Here is a 17,371-nt window from a genome sequence, read left to right as displayed (position 1 = left end):
TTAATTATATACTCAGCAGAGGGATTGCTGGATCATATGGCAGTTCTATTTTTAGTTTTTAGAGGCACTTCCATACCCTCTTCCATAAGAGCTGCACCAATTTATATTCCCACCAACAGTGTATAAGGGTTCCCTTTTCTCCTCACCAACACTTGTTATTTTTTTTTTATAATAGCCATTCTAACAGATATGAGGTGATATCTCATTAAGGTTTTGATTTGTCTTTCCCTGATGATTAGCGATGTTGAGCACTTTTTCATGTACCTATTAGCCATTTGTATGTCTTCTTTGGAAAAATGTCCATTTGGGTCCTTTTCCCACTTTTAAATTTTGTTGTTATTGTTGCTCTTGAGTTGTGTGAGTTCCTAATATATTTTGGAGACTAACTCCTTATCAGATATACAGTTTGCAAATATTTTCTCCTTATCTGTTATGTTGTCTTTTCATTTTCCTAATGGTTTCCTTTACCATGAAAAAGTTTTTTAGATTGACGAGGTCCCTATTATTTATTTTTGCTTTTGTTGACTGAATTTTTGCTGTCATACCCAAAAGGAGCTTTTTCCTATTTTTTTCTGGGAATTTTATGGTTTCAGAACTTATGTTTAAATCTTTAATACATCTTGAATTTATTTTTATGTATAGTATAAGATAAGGGTCAAATTTCATTCATTGCATGTGGCTATCCAGTTTTCCTGGCATCATTTAATAAAGTGGCTACTCTTTCCCCATTCCTGGTTCCTGGTTTCCCTGTAGAAAATTAGTTGACCCCTGGTGCTTGCATAGTTTTCTTCTCTTTTCAGTCAGTATAGCGTCAGACTCTTGATTTCTGTTCAGGTCATAATGATCTCAGAGTTGTGAGATAAAGCCTGGCATCAGACTCCACCCTGGGTGTGGAGTCTGCTTGAGATTCTTGCCCTCTGCCTCTGCCCCTCCCCCCACTCAAGCTCTTTCTCTCTCGCTCTCTCTCTCTCCCAAATAAATAAATAAAATCTTAAAAAAAAAAGTTAAAGAAAATTCGTTGACCGTATATGCACAGGTTTCTTTCTGGGCTCTCAATTCTATTCCATTGGTCCATGTGTCTATAGGCCAGTACCATACTGTTTGATTAATATAGTTTTGTAATATAATTTGAAATAAAGAAGTGTGATGGTTCCAGCTCTTCTCTCTCAAGATTATTTTGGCTATTCAGGATATTTGTGATTTCATACAAATGTTAGAATTATTTTTTATCTTTTTATGTGGAAATGACATTGGGATTTTGATAGGGATTGCAATGAATTTGTAAATCACTTTGGGTAGTTATGGGCATTTTAACAAAATTTAGTTCCTCCAATCCATGAACATATCTTTCCATTTATGAATGTCTTCTTCATTTTCTTTCATCACTGTTTTATAGTTTTCAGTATACAGATCTTTTACTTTCTGGTTACATTTATTCCTAAGTACTTTATCCTTTTTGCTGTTATTATAAATAGGATTGTTTTCTTGATTTCCTTTTTGGATAAATAATTGTTGGTGTAAAGAAATGCAACTGATTTTTTATGTTGATCTTGTATCCTGCAACTTTACTGAATTCCTTTCTTAGTTCTGTTTTTTTTTTTTTTCTGTGAAGTTTTAGGGTTTTCTACAACTAGGGTCATGTCATCTGCAAAGAGATAATTTTATTTTTTTCCTTTCTGATTTGGATGCCTTTTATTTATTTTTCTTGTCTTATCATTTCCAGTACTATGTTGAATAGAAGCAGTAAGTGTGGGCATTCATACCTTGTACTGGATCTTAGAGGAAAAGCTTTCAGTTTTTCCCCATTGATTATGATGTTAGTTTTGTGCTGCTTTTCATAAATAGTCTTTATTGTTTTGAGGAAATTTCCTTTTATACCTATTTTATTGAGAGTTTTTATCATGAATGGATGTTGAAATTTGTCAAATATTTTTCTGACATGGAGATGATTATGTATTTTTATCATTCATTCTGTTAATGTGGCATCTCACATTGACTTATTTGTCTATGTCAAACCAAACTTACATCGAGGGATAAGTCCCACTTGATCATGGTGTTTACTCTTTTTGATGTGTTGTTGAATTCAGATTGCAAGTATTTAATTGACGATTTTTGCATCTATATTCATCAGAGATATTTGCTTGTGGTTTTTTCTTGTGTCATCTTTGGTTTTGGTATCATGGTGATGCTGGCCTCACAAAATGAGTTTGAAAGTATTCCCTCTACTTCTATTTTTTGGAAGTTTGAGAAGGGTTGTTATTAATTCCTCTTTGAATATTTGGTAGAATTCAGCTATGAAGTCATCTAGTCCTAGGATTTTCTTTATTGGGAGATTTTTGATTACTACTTTAATCTCCTCATTTGTTATTGATTTGTTCAGCATTTCTATTTCTACTTGATTCAGGCCTGGTAGGCTGTATGCTTCCAGGATTTTATTTTGTCTAGGTTATCTAATTTGTCCACATATAATTACTTACGATAGTCTCTTATGATCTTTTTTATTTCTGAGGTATCTGTTGTAATGTCTCCTCTTTCATTTATGATTTCACATATTTAAGTCTTCTGTCTTCTTTTTTCTTAGTCTAGCTAAGAGTTCCTGTTTTTTTTTTCAAAAATATGTTTTTGAAATTTTTATTTTTTTCAAATCATTTGTTATTGATTTGTTCAGCATTTCTATTTCTACTTGATTCAGGCCTGGTAGGCTGTATGCTTCCAGGATTTTATTTTGTCTAGGTTATCTAATTTGTCCACATATAATTACTTACGATAGTCTCTTATGATCTTTTTTATTTCTGAGGTATCTGTTGTAATGTCTCCTCTTTCATTTATGATTTCACATATTTAAGTCTTCTGTCTTCTTTTTTCTTAGCCTAGCTAAGAGTTCCTGTTTTTTTTTTCAAAAATATGTTTTTGAAATTTTTATTTTTTTCAAAATAAAAACCTCTAATTTTTGTTGATTTTTTAATTTTTTTCAAAAAAAACCCTCTAATTTTTGTTGATTTTTTTCCTTTGTGTTTCTCTTCTCCATTTGATTTATTTCTGCTTTGACCTTACTTTATTATTTCCTTTCTTCTGCTAACTTTGAATTTAGTTTATTCTTATTTTTCTAGTTCCTTGAGTTATAAGGTTAAGTTGTTTATTTGTGATTTTTTTTTGTTTTTTAGTGTTCATATTTATTATTATAATCTTGCATATTGAACTTTTAATTTCCATGCTTTTCCTCCTAGTTTCCTTTCTTCTCTCCATGCAGATAACCCCATCTGTCCCCCCATATCCTTCTGTGGAAGACCTGGTCGCTCTCTTCATGAAGCCTTCACTGATTTTCAGGCTCACTTGCCAATATGTGCCCCCATATATACAGTCTCACTTTACATTTTTAGTCTTTTGTAAATTTAATGCCCATTTCTCTCCATCCCTGTGGTATAATTTATTAACTAGTCTTTTTCCCCTCAACCCCTTCCCATTGATATATCACATGCCCCTGAATTTCCCTAAGATAAAGTATTTCTTACATATTTTGTTTTTCCAGAACCCTTAAAGAAGTTGTAAAATATTCATAAAATTTACTATCATAACTATTTTTAAGTGTACAGTTCAGTGATATTAAGCACATTAATATTGTGAAAACATCACCACAATCCTTCTCCAGAACTCCTTTTATCTTGAAAAATTCACTAAATAACAGCTCCTCATCCCTCTCCCTATTAGCCCTTGACAACCACCATTCTACTTTCTGTTTCTACGAATTTGACTACTCTAGGTGTCTCATTTGAGTGGAATCATAAAGTATTTGTCTTTTTGTTTCTGACTTATTTCACCTAGCATAATGTCCTCAAGGTTCATCCAAACTGTAGCATGTATCAGAATTTCCTTCCTTTTTAAGGTTGAAAAACTTTCTACCAAATGTATATACCACATTTTGTTCATTCAGTCATTCATCAATGGACAATTATGTTTGGCAATTTTGAATAAGGCTGCCATAAACATGGGTATACAAATATCAGTTCATCACTGATTTGAATTATTTTGTGTATATATGAAGAAGTGAGATGGCTGGATCATATAGTAATTGCATTTTGCATTTTTTTTTTTTTTTGAGTTTGTTTGTTTGGAGCTGCCATACCGTTTTCTAAAGTGGTTTTCTAATGTGGTCATTTTATATTCTTCCAGAGCCTTCTGAATTATGCCTGGCATTGATTGAAGCTTACTCAGTGTTCATTTAATTTTATCAAACCAAACTACAACTCATCCAAATTAAGGTTGAAATGTACTATCTATGTTCTTTTGAACTATTTGGTAAGGCTTAAATGTTAAAAATCTGTGTTGGTGTTTGTGACTTGTTTGCCTATAGTCATCCACCAGACTGGGGGTCATTTCTATCTTCTCTTTTTTGTTTTTTTTTTAAACCTAGTTTTATTAAATATTGCTTCTTTGGGATGTGTTTATAACAACTCCCAGAACATTTTCATGTAAGGATTCAAAGTGGGCATATTAAAATACAGCTTCAATATAAAGTTTATCACAGTTTTACAGTATTCAAAAATGACAGGCCTGCTCATTTCTATCTTTTCAAAACTATAAAAGTCAGAAGGCACAAAATGGGGAAATTATTATTTCTATGGACATCTTATTGTATGCATATCCAGTGAAGCATCTATGTTAATCAAATGGTAGTGAATAAAGACTAGATCTAGAAAACATGAAATGACTATCTCAAGCCAGGAAGATCAGAAGCCTGACTTGCACAGTCCCAAGCATGACCTAATACTGACCTCCAAGCTTGGAAAGACCCCTTATTCTGCTATTTATTAATTTCTGCCAAACAATGGAGGAAATTCTAGGTAAATTATGTTATACCTGAATAATAAAAAAGTCTGTGGGTTTTTTTTTTTTAAAGATTTTATTTATTTGACAGAGAGAGAGATAGCGAGAGCAGGAACACAAGCAGGGGGAGTGGGAGAGGGAGAGCAGGCCTCACGCCGAGCAGGGAGCCCGATGTGGGACTCGATGCCAGGACCCTGGGATCATGACCTGACCCGAAGGCAGACGCTTAACGACTGAGCCACCCAGGTGCCCAAGTTTGTGGTTTTTTGAAGTAGCATTTGCAATGTCATTTAATGATATGGGAAGGTGCTTATACTAATTATATTAGGTGAAAAGTCAAGATAATTTATTTTTTATACAATATGATCTGAATAGTTCAAAAGAAAAAAATCAATGTAAGAAATAACTGGAATGACATATACTAAATGTTAATGAGTAATTTTATTCTGCTTATTTATATCTTATGGGTAGCCCTGATTTTCTTCAGATGAGTATATTTTGCTGCTATAGTCATATAAAATGTATATTTGAGAAAAAAATCTATGTGTAGGATTCACTGGATCTGTGAAAAATGGCAAAATACTCATCCATGGACCTTCATTGTTCAGCCTATTACTCCTAAGGAGATGGTAGTAGTTATACTCCCTGGATTTCAGGCTACAGGCACCATGAGAGAGCCCTGAGGAAAATGGGCTAGGGGTAGAGATGGGGCTGGTTGCTGGTTGGCTGCAGTTGAGAGGTGAAGGAGGAAAAAGTCTTATCTGTTCCTAACCTGCCCCATGGTTGCAACTTACTCCTACCACATCATGGTCTCTCTCACTTCCTCATCCCTTATTCATACATAGGCAGCAGGCATGAAATCCAACTTTGTGAAGTCACCTCTCCAAAAAGTAGTCATCTTAATAAGACCCAAAATCCGAACCTACACTAATGAAGGTCAGAAGACAGAATTGCAGGGGTCAGTATTCAATCACCCAAATACTTACTGAAAAGTCTGCTATGTGCCAGACATCCACCAAGATGAAAGAATCAATAAAACTCCCTGGAAGAATTCATACCTTGTTGGTATAAATGAAGTCTCTGTTCCGGGAGCTGGGGACATACCAGAAAACAAAATAAGGCACCTGCTGTCAAGAAGCTTGTACTACATCAATCTCAGCCCTGTGAGGACTACACTCATCAGTATGTGAGCTTCAGTTTAGGTTTCGGTACAGTGTGATTATATATAAGCAGTGGTCATGGTTAAATGAGATTAGCTAATGTGATAAAGAAGGGAAACCACAATTTTTTATGGAATGATCAGAGATGCTTTTAAACTTACACTAATATTCCTTTGGTCATGGCTGAAGAAGCCAAAGTTCAAGACTGAGAAGCATCTGAAATGTTTTTCTAGGCAGTCAATCTGTTTAAGAGACTTCTCACAGTCACTAAACATCAGATTCTCCATACCACACCCTCAAAACTGGCAAAGAACCCCAAGCCAGGCCCAGCAGGGCTTGACCCCTGAAAATGATGCTGTTTAAGCCCTGTGATATAAAAAATGCCTCTTAGGCCAGACGCATTTGCCAGATCTTTCAGCATGGGCATACTTAACCTATGGTCTTACTTATATAAACTATTTCATCCAAGAAGCCAAACTAAATGGAAACAGGCATGTTCTGTCTGTGTTTGTGCATGTGTGGTATGCACGTGTATGTGGGATATGTGTGTGTGTGTGTGTGTGTGTGTGTGTGTGGTATGTCTGAATGTGTGGGTGTGTGCAGTCAGGACCTAACTTATACTTATCCATGGCTCCATGTCTGTCTGTGACAGGCCTATGGGTACTGCCATAACTAATGGAGTAACTCCCAATTCCATGAGATACCCAATCAGAAAAAAAAGTTTCACAGGCCAAGAAAAACAGCTAGAGGACAGGACAGATGAACTTTAAGAGCAGTTAGTGGTACAGGAGGGAGTAGAGGGAAAGAAGATGATGTGGTTCCCAAGATTAAGTCAATCCACTTCCCTCACCAGCAGGCATTTTTCTTTAGCAACCATGCATTTTGGCCAGAACTGTCAGAAGCCACAGAAAGAGGGTAAATAACCAAAAATGCTTTACTCCATTGTGCTAAAAAGAGTCTGAAATGCCCAGAATTTTCCGCCTTTTTGTCCTATTGAAACTTCTTAAATCTGTCTTCTGAATTTTGGTGTTCTCACTGGGCTAAAGCATGGAGAATGCAGGGCCAGGATCTCATTAATCACTTCAGCTACTGTATAATGGTTTTGAGGGATTAACATATGCCAGGCCTTCTGTTAAGGACATATCATCTTGTGTTTTAGGTACTATCACTGTGCACATTTTTATATATAAGCAAATAAAAAAAAACAATTTGAGCAACTTGCTCAAAATTAAGAAATGTGTAGAATCAGAGATGGAATTCAAATCCCAGGTCTGACTTCCTATACACTCCTGGGCATGAAAATGCACACAGTGAGTGGTTAATAAATGACTGAATGCTGTCTAAAAACATGAGATGGTAAGGGATCCATCTGTTTCACATTCAAAATTGTACACTCTGAGGATAGGTCAGTGCCCACTGGGATCACAGCAGAACATGGCTTGTGGCAGGAACACTGTACTAGGACCAGGAGGCCTGAGCTCTGGATCTGGACTCTGGTCCAGCCACTGGTTCCCCTGTGTGGCTTGGCAAAAGCCAATTTATATCTTAGGGCTTCCATTTTCTCATCTAGCAAACAAAAGAAATTCCACTTTACCCCATAAGTCTGTGAGGAGGACCAGAGGAGATAAATACAAGTGAAAGTGCTTCATATAACTCACATGAGAGGTAGCATCAGCGAGGAACATGTCTTGACACTGGAGCTGTCCTCATGATTGTTCTTTGTTTTCTGCCACCAAGGAGCTCAAACAGTACTACTATTATTTTAAGTAAAATACAACAAATGCATCGGATGTGCAGGAGGAAAAATGTGCCAATGAAACCCTGGCAGGTCAGATGGAAAGTAGATCTCTGACTCACCATCCCTTTCAGAAGAATCTCCAAATGCTCTCTCCCAGCATCCAGGGCCTCTCCCAATGCTCCCCCATTGACTTCATGCTCCAGTAATAACACATGACATGTAATCCCTCCAACAGAGCAAGCTCTCTCAGACCTCTGATCCTTTTCATTTGTGGCTGGAACACTGATGTCCCATCTGCTTCAGTGTTTTGAAACTCAGTCCATGCATCACTACCATCAGGAAACTTCTCTGCTCCTTCCTCAGTGCTCAACGTCACTCATAAGTGATGATGATGATGATAAGTTTACTTCACCATTACACCATTCTTGAGAATCCTTATCTCTGTTACTAGTAAATTCTTCAAAGACAAGCATGCTTCTTTCATCTGATTATTCCCAGTGCCTGGCCTAGGACATGGAACTCCAGAGTTATATGATGAATTTTTAGTCAATTGAGCTAAATTAGTATGTGTTCACAGTACTCTGTATGGTCAGGAGAACATAAAGGCTGACTAGTTTCATGTTGAACAAATGCCCTCAAGCATAAAGTTTCAACATTTGCAGCTATGATCTCTTACATTCATTTCATAATTAGCCCAAAAGATCTCAATAATTTTGGGATTCCTGCACTACACTGTGAGTTTTTCCCAAAATGGAAACCATATTTTATTAACTTGTCTCAATAATGTTTATTGACTGATTGCCTGATTGAATGAATGAACGAATGGATGGATTTACTATACCCATTTTTAGATCATCTCACAGAAACTAGGATGATGCTTGGGACATGTATTCTCGAATTATTTCTAAATGAATGAGTGAACAAATGAATGTCTTTTTCATGTATTTTTTTTTTAACTCCCATGACTAACAAAGGATGTGGCATAGGGCTCTTCAAAATCCTTGCTTGAAAAAAAATCCTTATTTGATGTATGAAAGAATTTAGATTCGAGGACTATCAAGTGAGAATCTGGCTACTTTTAGTTAAATATGAATATATCTGCCAAAGATTCACATTTCTAAATAGGAATCTGCTAGTAAAAACATCATAAAAGTGGCACTTCATGGTTGGTTATCTCAAGATTATCATGATTATACGTGAGGTGACAGGCACCAGGGTGGCTCAGTAGGTTAAGCTTCTGCCTTCGATTCAGGTCATGATCCCAGGGTCATGCCCTCAGTTCAGGTCATGATCAGCAGGGAGTCTGCTTCTCCCTCGCCCTCTCCCTCTGCCCCTCCCCTCTGCTTGTGTGCTCTCTCGCTCTCTCTCTCAAAATAAATAAATAAAATATTTTTATATGTGAGGTGACATATTATTCAACTATGATCATAGTAGATTTCTTAAGCTGATGCGTTTAATGAAGAGTATATTTAGATGTAGAATGACTATTATAGAAATGACAGAAATATTGCATTATGTTGAATTATGCCACCTATTATGCTATGTATTCTAAAAGCATCCCTTCCAACCAATCTCCCTTTCCCCAAGAGCCTAGTTGGTTCCCATTAGAGTCCATGATGTGGTACCTTCTCTGTAATTCTTCCCATATAATAAGATTAGGCCTTAAAGACCAAGTAGAGTCAGGCAAGTTTACTTCACCATGGCATTTTCCTGATCAGTCAAACTATCTCTCTCTTCCAGGAAACTCATGATTAGCTTTTGTTTGGAGAAAGACAGGCTCTTCCAGGCTAAGACTACTTGGCTGAACAGTGCCTTACTCTCCCACTGGGGATCATGAGCTGAAATGAATAGTAAATTTGGTCTTCGAGGAACCCAGGTTCAAAGGTGAAGCCAAGGCAGGGCTTTGTGCATAGATAGTTAGACCCAAAACTGTTGAGCCACATGACTTCTTAAAATAAAACCATCTGGGTCCCAAAACCAAAGGTGCATGACCCAGCATCTCAAAGTTCTTGTTTGAGTAAAAAAAGATAACAAACACAGATAAAAATTTATCACCCTGTAAACTTATACACAACTCTGATAAATACCAAATGAAATGAATAAAATGTTAAAAATGAGGAAAGCATTCTCTATTTACCATAATTTGATCCTCAATTCTGATTTATTCCAATCATAATTTATAAAATAAAGAAGCACAGCTCACTAACAAAGAGACTCATAAGTTAACAATATGGCTATCACCCTTATAAAAGTTAGTGAATAATTTAAAAAGAAGAGTAGACAATGTGATCAAATGAATGGAATCAAAGAGAAATGGACCATTTATATTGTTGTTACACCCTCTCAGTATGCACAAATAAGATGAAAGTAAATGCAAGATAATAAAAAGGGGAAGGCAGAAACAACCCTAAATTCATCATCAGAAATAAAGAAATGTCCAAACAATAGGTACTCAACGATGATTTATATTAACTAATCTTCCCCAGCATCACTTCCTTTCCCTTTTTCTTCCTTTCCTCTGCCTATTTCTCCTTCATCATCATTATCATCATCATCACTAATAAACAGCAGGTGGAAATCCTCTGGGTCTCTTTATAGTGAAATCAACACCTGTGAGAAATTCAAATATGATTGTTAAGGGATAGAGAGACTTTTGGAATTTATGAGGCACATGATTGCCATGCCATGTTGTGCTGTTTGTTTAATGTTTACTATTATGTTTTCCCTATTGTTTTCTTTTTATTTAACATTGTAGCTCACAAAATCTCTCTGTTTCACCCACATTCACATTCATACACAATAAATTCTACAGTCTCTTTATCCCACTCCCCCTTAGTTTAGTTTTACTAAAAAATGATAATTTTACAGAGGTAAAATGATTATTTAAAATAATAGTATCAATTGTTATTTTAAAATCTGATATTTTAAAAATCTTCCTTAAAGAGCATGCTAGCTAACTCATCATAATTATATTCAGGAAGAGAGTGAGACAGAGGAATAGAGGAAGCAGAAGAGGGAAAAGAACTGCTACATAAGATGTCTGAGTAGCCAGCGTGGACTAAGCGTTTTACATACATTATTTTGGTTAGTTCCCATGTTAAGGAGAAGAGAATGGAGGCTCAGGAAGATTAAGTGACCATCTAGAAAGTAACAGAGTTAGGGACTGAATCATTGTCTTTCTGACACCAAAGCCTATGCTTCTTTGTAACTTTATCTCTTCTGTTTATCCTCTTCTAGGACTCTATGTATGTAAAGCAAAACATAAAAATAATTGTATATACTAAAATATTACATCAGTGTTATAATAGAAAAAAAACCTAGAATCAGGAAAACAAGTTAAAGGTATAACAATAAGAGAATCAATCATGGCACAACTCTAAAATGAGCAACCATGAACAGTAATAATTCTGTAGAATTTACAAAAACATGAACAATGTTTAAACTGAAATGATATGGAACATTATAGTAATAGTATAGTAATGGTTAAGCAGAGAAGTTAAGACATAAATTAATTCATGAGAAAATATGGCCATATCTCTTATGAATTTAAAAATAAAAATCCTCAACTAAATATCAACAAATCAAATCCAACAATGAATCAAAAGAATTGTGCACCATAGCCAAATGGTATCTATTCCAGTTATGAAAGGATGGTTCAATATTAAAAAGTCAGGCAATGTAATCCACCACATCAACAATCTAAAGAAGAAAAGTCAAATTATGTAATCATGTCAATTGATGCAAAAAAAATTTAGACAAAATCCAACACCCACTCAAGATAAAAAACTCTGAGCAAGTTAAAAATGGAAGGGAACTACTTTACTTGATTTTTTAAAAAGTCATATGCAAAAAAATCCTATAGCTACCATCAAATTTAATGGAAAAAGGTGATGTTTTCCTCCTATGTACAAGAACAAGGCAAGGATGTCTGTCATCACAACTCTTATTTAACATAGTACTAGAAGTCCTAGTCAGTGCAATGAGACCAAGAAAAGTAATAAAAGGCATACAAAATGGAAAGGAACAAATAAAACTGTCCCTATTTGCTGATGACATGATTGTCCACTTAGAAAGTCACAAGAAATAAAAAAAAAATCTTAGAACAAATTAGTGAGTTTATCAAGGTTACAGAAACAAGTTTATGATATATCTCTCTATATTAACAATGACTTTGTGGAAACAAATTTTAAAAACACAATACAATTTACCATCCTCTAAAGAAAATGAAATACTTAGGTATAAATTTAACAAAACATGTATAGGACCTATCTGCTGAAAATTACAAAACGCTGATGAAACAAATTTTTTAAAGACCTAAATAAATGGAAATGTATACTGTGCTCATTTATAGGTAGACTCAGAATAGTAAAGATGTCAATTCTCCTAAATTTAGCTAAAGATCTAATATAATTCCTACCAAAATCCCTTCAAGGTACTTTGTAGACATACAAAAGCTTATTCTAAAATTTATTTGAAAGCACAATGACTATAATACCTAAAACAATCCAAAAAAAGAATGTGGGATTAATCACTCTATATCCAATACTAAGTTACTATACAGCTATAATATTGAAGACAGTGTGGTATTAGAGGAATAGACACACAGATCAATGGCCCATATAAATATGTCCAATTGATTTCTGATATATTGCAAAAGCACTTCAATGCAGGATGGATGGCCATTTTAAGAAATAAGGTTGGAACAATTGGATATCCAAGTGAAAAAAACATACACACACAAAAACAAAAACAAAAACAAAACCCCCTCACACTTGATAGAGAATTTCCTTCAAAATGGATCATGAACTTAAATATAAACTGTAAATCTATACAAGTTTTAGAAAATGATATATAAGAGAAAATCTTCAGGACAAAGGGCTAGTCATAGCCCAATACCTCAATACCAAAAACATGATACACAAAGGAAATGTTGACCAATGGATCTAAACAAAATTAAAAAGGTTTGCTCTTTGAAAGACCCTGTTAAGAGGAGGAAAAGAAAAGCTATAGACTAGAGAAAATATGCAAATCATGTATCTGATAAAGAACTAGTGATATATATATATATATATATATAATATACATATATATATACTCAAAAGAAAAGTAACAATCCAACTATGAAATGGGCAAAAAACATGAATGGATGTTTTACTGAAGGAGACCTAGAGATGGTAAATGAAAAATCCATTAGCAAAATTCACTTTACAGTCAGTATTATTCTTCAGAAATAATAATTAAGCAACTTCAGTACATATTTTCATATCTTTATTACTTTTCATGTTTTCAACACAACAAAACATGAAAAGAGCAACTGAGGTCCCTTTTGACCTTTCCATGTTCAATAGTCAAAAACCAAACTACAATGTCCATAGAAATATTCCCAAATGATTATCCTTAAACTTTAATTGGTGGACTCAAGGAGCTTCCCAGGTTGAAAAATTACCAATATATATTTTTAATTATGTGAAAAAAAATCAAATTTTATCTTGAATGTGTCTGTAATATTTGAGCTTAAATATCACCATCTTTTTAAGTTGAAGTCATATGCTTAAGCCCCTCTGATTGCACCCCTCAAAGACACTGAGCCTCTAACAGACACTGAAATGTAATAGGACTTGCCCAAGGAGCCAGTCTTTTCCAATGAGGAAAGGAACAATGGCTAAGAAAGTTGTTAGAGCAGTCCAGAGCTCTAAGACAAAGACTTGTTCTTCCTGTGGGGTCCTTGAATTGCTTTCCATCACTCCCTGGGTATTCCTTTTGGATGATATTCTTGGAAAAAATTCACATTGATTTTTGGTTTATTCCATTGCTTCTCTAAGAAGCCAAAGTTAAAAACTGACCTTGATCTCAAGTAACTTCTAATGTGTCACATATGGAGGCAGGGAGATAAAGCTCTGTCTGTGGTTGAGAAAGAATAATTCTGCCAAAGCAGTGTTCTCAATAGCGCTGATAATAATAATAACAATAACTCCACATATTATTAAAGTGCTTTATATTTACCAAATGTTTTCATATATATTATAGCATTGGATTCTCATGAAAATGCTGTGAGGTAGGTGAGCAGATATTATTTATATTATCCTCAGATGGAAATAATATCTGTGCCTTGTCTAAATTAATCAACCAGCAAGTGTTGCAGATAACACTTGAACTTCAAATCTCATTTGTAACATTAAAGAAATTTTTAAATATAAAAATAGATTATCCCAGCAGCCTGTAGTAATTGATCCAAATTTTGTAAATGGTTAAGATTTGGTCCATGGGCATTTGCATTTTACATACCAATCAGAATTACAGTATCATATTCTGCATTTATATATTTATTTTATAATAATCTGGTCAAGTCATGGCATAGTTTTCATAATTATGTTGCTATCCTATGGTGTGGGGAATTATAATTTATTTCATCATTCTACTCTGCATGATTTTCTTTCTTTAATCATTCATTGACTTAGGATAAATTTTTAGGTCTATGAGCCCTTGTCAAAGATTTTGAAGATTCCACATTGTTAGTGCTACTAATTATCATATTCTCAAGTAAAATATAAAAATTTGCATTGAGTCTAGATGTGTTTGCAAATACAACACAAGCTTGTCACTAATTCCAAGAGTTACCATTTTTAAGCATAAAGGTAACTTTATTTATTTACTAACTCAACAGCAAATTGGATCTTTTCAATAATTAGCTAATTCCATTTCCTATCATATATATTTTTTTCATCCATCTATTAAGGTCTTGATAGTTTTTCTTATATTGAATAAGATACTTTATGATAAAAATTAACCTTTTTCATAATTGATGAAGGATTTTCAGATTTGTGTCTCTTTAGTTTTATCTCTTTATTACACATTTTCCTCTTTAGTTTCTTCTGTAGCCTCAAAGCAGAGGAAGTTTTCACCTCACTCTACTATTATCAGGACCATTTTCTGTTTCACTCCGACTGAACTTTAATATTATAGCTCTGTTTTCAATCAAATGGAATATTTATATAAGAAATGCAAATATAACTTTTTAGAAATAGTTTCTTTTGTTTTTGTATAGTTTATGCATACATACAATTTAAACAGTAAAATATATCTGAGAGGCTTATCATAAAATACAGATTCCTTACTGCTACACCATCAATATTCCCCTTCCTCAGTGCTTTCTACTTTCCATATTTCCAGAGATATGTATAAACATGTTTATACATATATACAGAGTACTTATATTGTTAATTTTTGATTTTTTTAGTTTTAGGCATAGATACTAACTTCTCAAGATAGGAGATATGGGCTTAATTCTCTTTCCCCAGCCTACATTTACTATGCACACACACACACACCTTCAGACTTCCATCCCCCCAAAAAAGATATTTTTATGTTGCTCAGATCAATCCATTAAGATTACCTAAGTGTTATTTATAACTGAGCCATGCAGCAAGCTTTAATTACTTTTCCTATCTTGCATAAACTTTGCTCCCTTTGGATTCAATGGATGTTTTATTTACTTTTGTTTTCTTCGTTGCCTGTGTTATTATGACTAATTCACCCCCAAACTTTTCCCCAGTGTTCAAATACATCCAGTTTTCTATCAGTTTCATCTTCTTGGAAAACTTTTATTCCAGAGCCTCTGACTTGCTCCAATCTGGACTACTTACTCTCTGGGCCTGTTATGCATCTTTTATCCTAGCATGCTTCTTTTCAGCATCCCTAGTAGTTAGGGTAGGCTGCAATAACAGATTCCCGGAACAGAAACTTATTTCTTGTTCATGTAACAATCCAAGATGGCAGCCCATGGTTAGTTGGTGTCTTCTCCTCCACGTGATGAGGTTGAGATCCAGGGTTATTCAGGGTTTTTTTGTTTGTCTGTTTGTTTTTCATCTTGTAAATTTACCATTTCCTGGGACCTTGAACCCTCAAGGTTGCCTCAAGGGGAGTTAGAAGAGGCACTTCTTTCACTTCTTGAGAACAGTTTATCTATAACACTCAGTCCTGAGGCCACATTTAAATCCTAAGGATTTAGTAGATACAGTCGAACTATGTCCCCAAAGGACAAGAAAAGAGATTTTTACTGACTACTAGAAATCGCTTGCTAATTATCATCAAGGGTATTCCTTTTGCCACTTGCTTGACTGAGATCTCGTTTCCCAGATCTCTTTTCTTCTCTTACTTTTACTTTCCTGGTTGGTAGAGTACATGCTAAAGTAGCTTTTTGAGAAAGAGGGAGTAGGAGATATATTTTTAGTGATATTGGTTGTCCTAAGATATCTTTATTCTACTCTCATATTTAATGGCTGTTTTGACTGAGTACAGAATTGTAGGTTGGAAAACATTTTCTCGAAAATTTGGAAGGCTTTTCCATAAAAGTTTCAAAGGTCTTGCTCTGTTTCTATAGAGTTTAAAGCCATTTTATTCATAATCTTTGGTATATCTGATTTTTTTTTCTTTCTGGAGCCTCAAGATCTTTTGGCCACTGACATTCTGAAATGACATGATGTGGTTCCATTTTGATCCATTTTGCTGGGTGTTTGCTATATATTTTATTATATAACACATCTTCCCCAATTCTGGGAGATACCTGAATTATTTCTTGATGATTTTCTCTTCCATTTTCTCTTTTTTTTTTTCTATTTAAAACTATAATTTTGGATATTGATCCTCCTGAGATGATCTTCTAATATTCTTATTTTTTCTTTCCTATTTTCAATCTCTATTTGTTTTACTTTCTGAGAGAATTCCTCACCATTAGCTTCTAAAGCTTCTAACCACTTCATCATATTTTATAGTTTTAATTTTCAAGACCTTTTTCTTAGAGTCATAGTACCCCTTTTTGTGGCATACTATTCTTGTTTCATTGATATAGTGTCTTTTCAACTATTTGAAATACAGAGATACTTTTAATATTATCTCCCTGCATAATCTGTTCTGTTCATGTTGTTGCTTTCTATTTATTTCTTTTAGTCTCTATCTTTTCAATTGGGCACTTTGCTCAAATACCTGGGGATCTTTGGCTGTCTGTTTATGAGTGGATCTCTAAAGGCTAATGGAAACCACTGAACATTCTGTATGCTTGTCAACTGTGGGTTTCATTTTAAGGAGTGATGTGACCCAGTCTATTTCATTGAAACCAGCATTGATGTGTATCTTCAGGTCTTTTCTTGTTGACCACTCAAATTCTGCACAGAAAAAGCGTCACCCAGCCTCTTAAAGAAGCACAAACCAAGAAAGTACAAACCAGGGTCCTAGTGTTCTAAGAGCAAAGTAGGAAAAGAATGATATGAGACACCTCACATTCAGTGTACAAACTGATGAAATCTCTCAATTTATAGTAAGATTTCCCTTCCTTCAACTATACCTAATATTCCCAGTCCAGAGACATGCAGCTTTACCCCTCCAGAGAATAAATGTCCAGTCTTCTGCCAAGGAGGGAGAGGAGTAGTTTTCCAGTTGATCAGAGGAGGGAGTAAAATTGGTGGTTTAACTGCATCTTGAAGCAGAATTTAATCCAACCTCCTGTTTTCAACTTCTTCATACACTTCATCCTCCCTGCTTGCAGAGGTACCTGGTGCTGATAATTTCTGAGCCTCTTGGGAGATTTGTGGTGTAGATTGAGTAGCTGTTCAGCTTTCTCTACTGCTGACTTTGGATTCAGTTTTTGTTTTTG

The sequence above is a fragment of the Eumetopias jubatus genome, unplaced genomic scaffold (genome assembly GCF_037043125.1).
Source record: "Eumetopias jubatus isolate StellerSeaLion01/CBP00866 unplaced genomic scaffold, mEumJub1_p1.0 scaffold_9, whole genome shotgun sequence".
Lineage (NCBI taxonomy): Eukaryota > Metazoa > Chordata > Mammalia > Carnivora > Otariidae > Eumetopias > Eumetopias jubatus.
Note: the sequence above shows the minus strand (reverse complement) of the source record.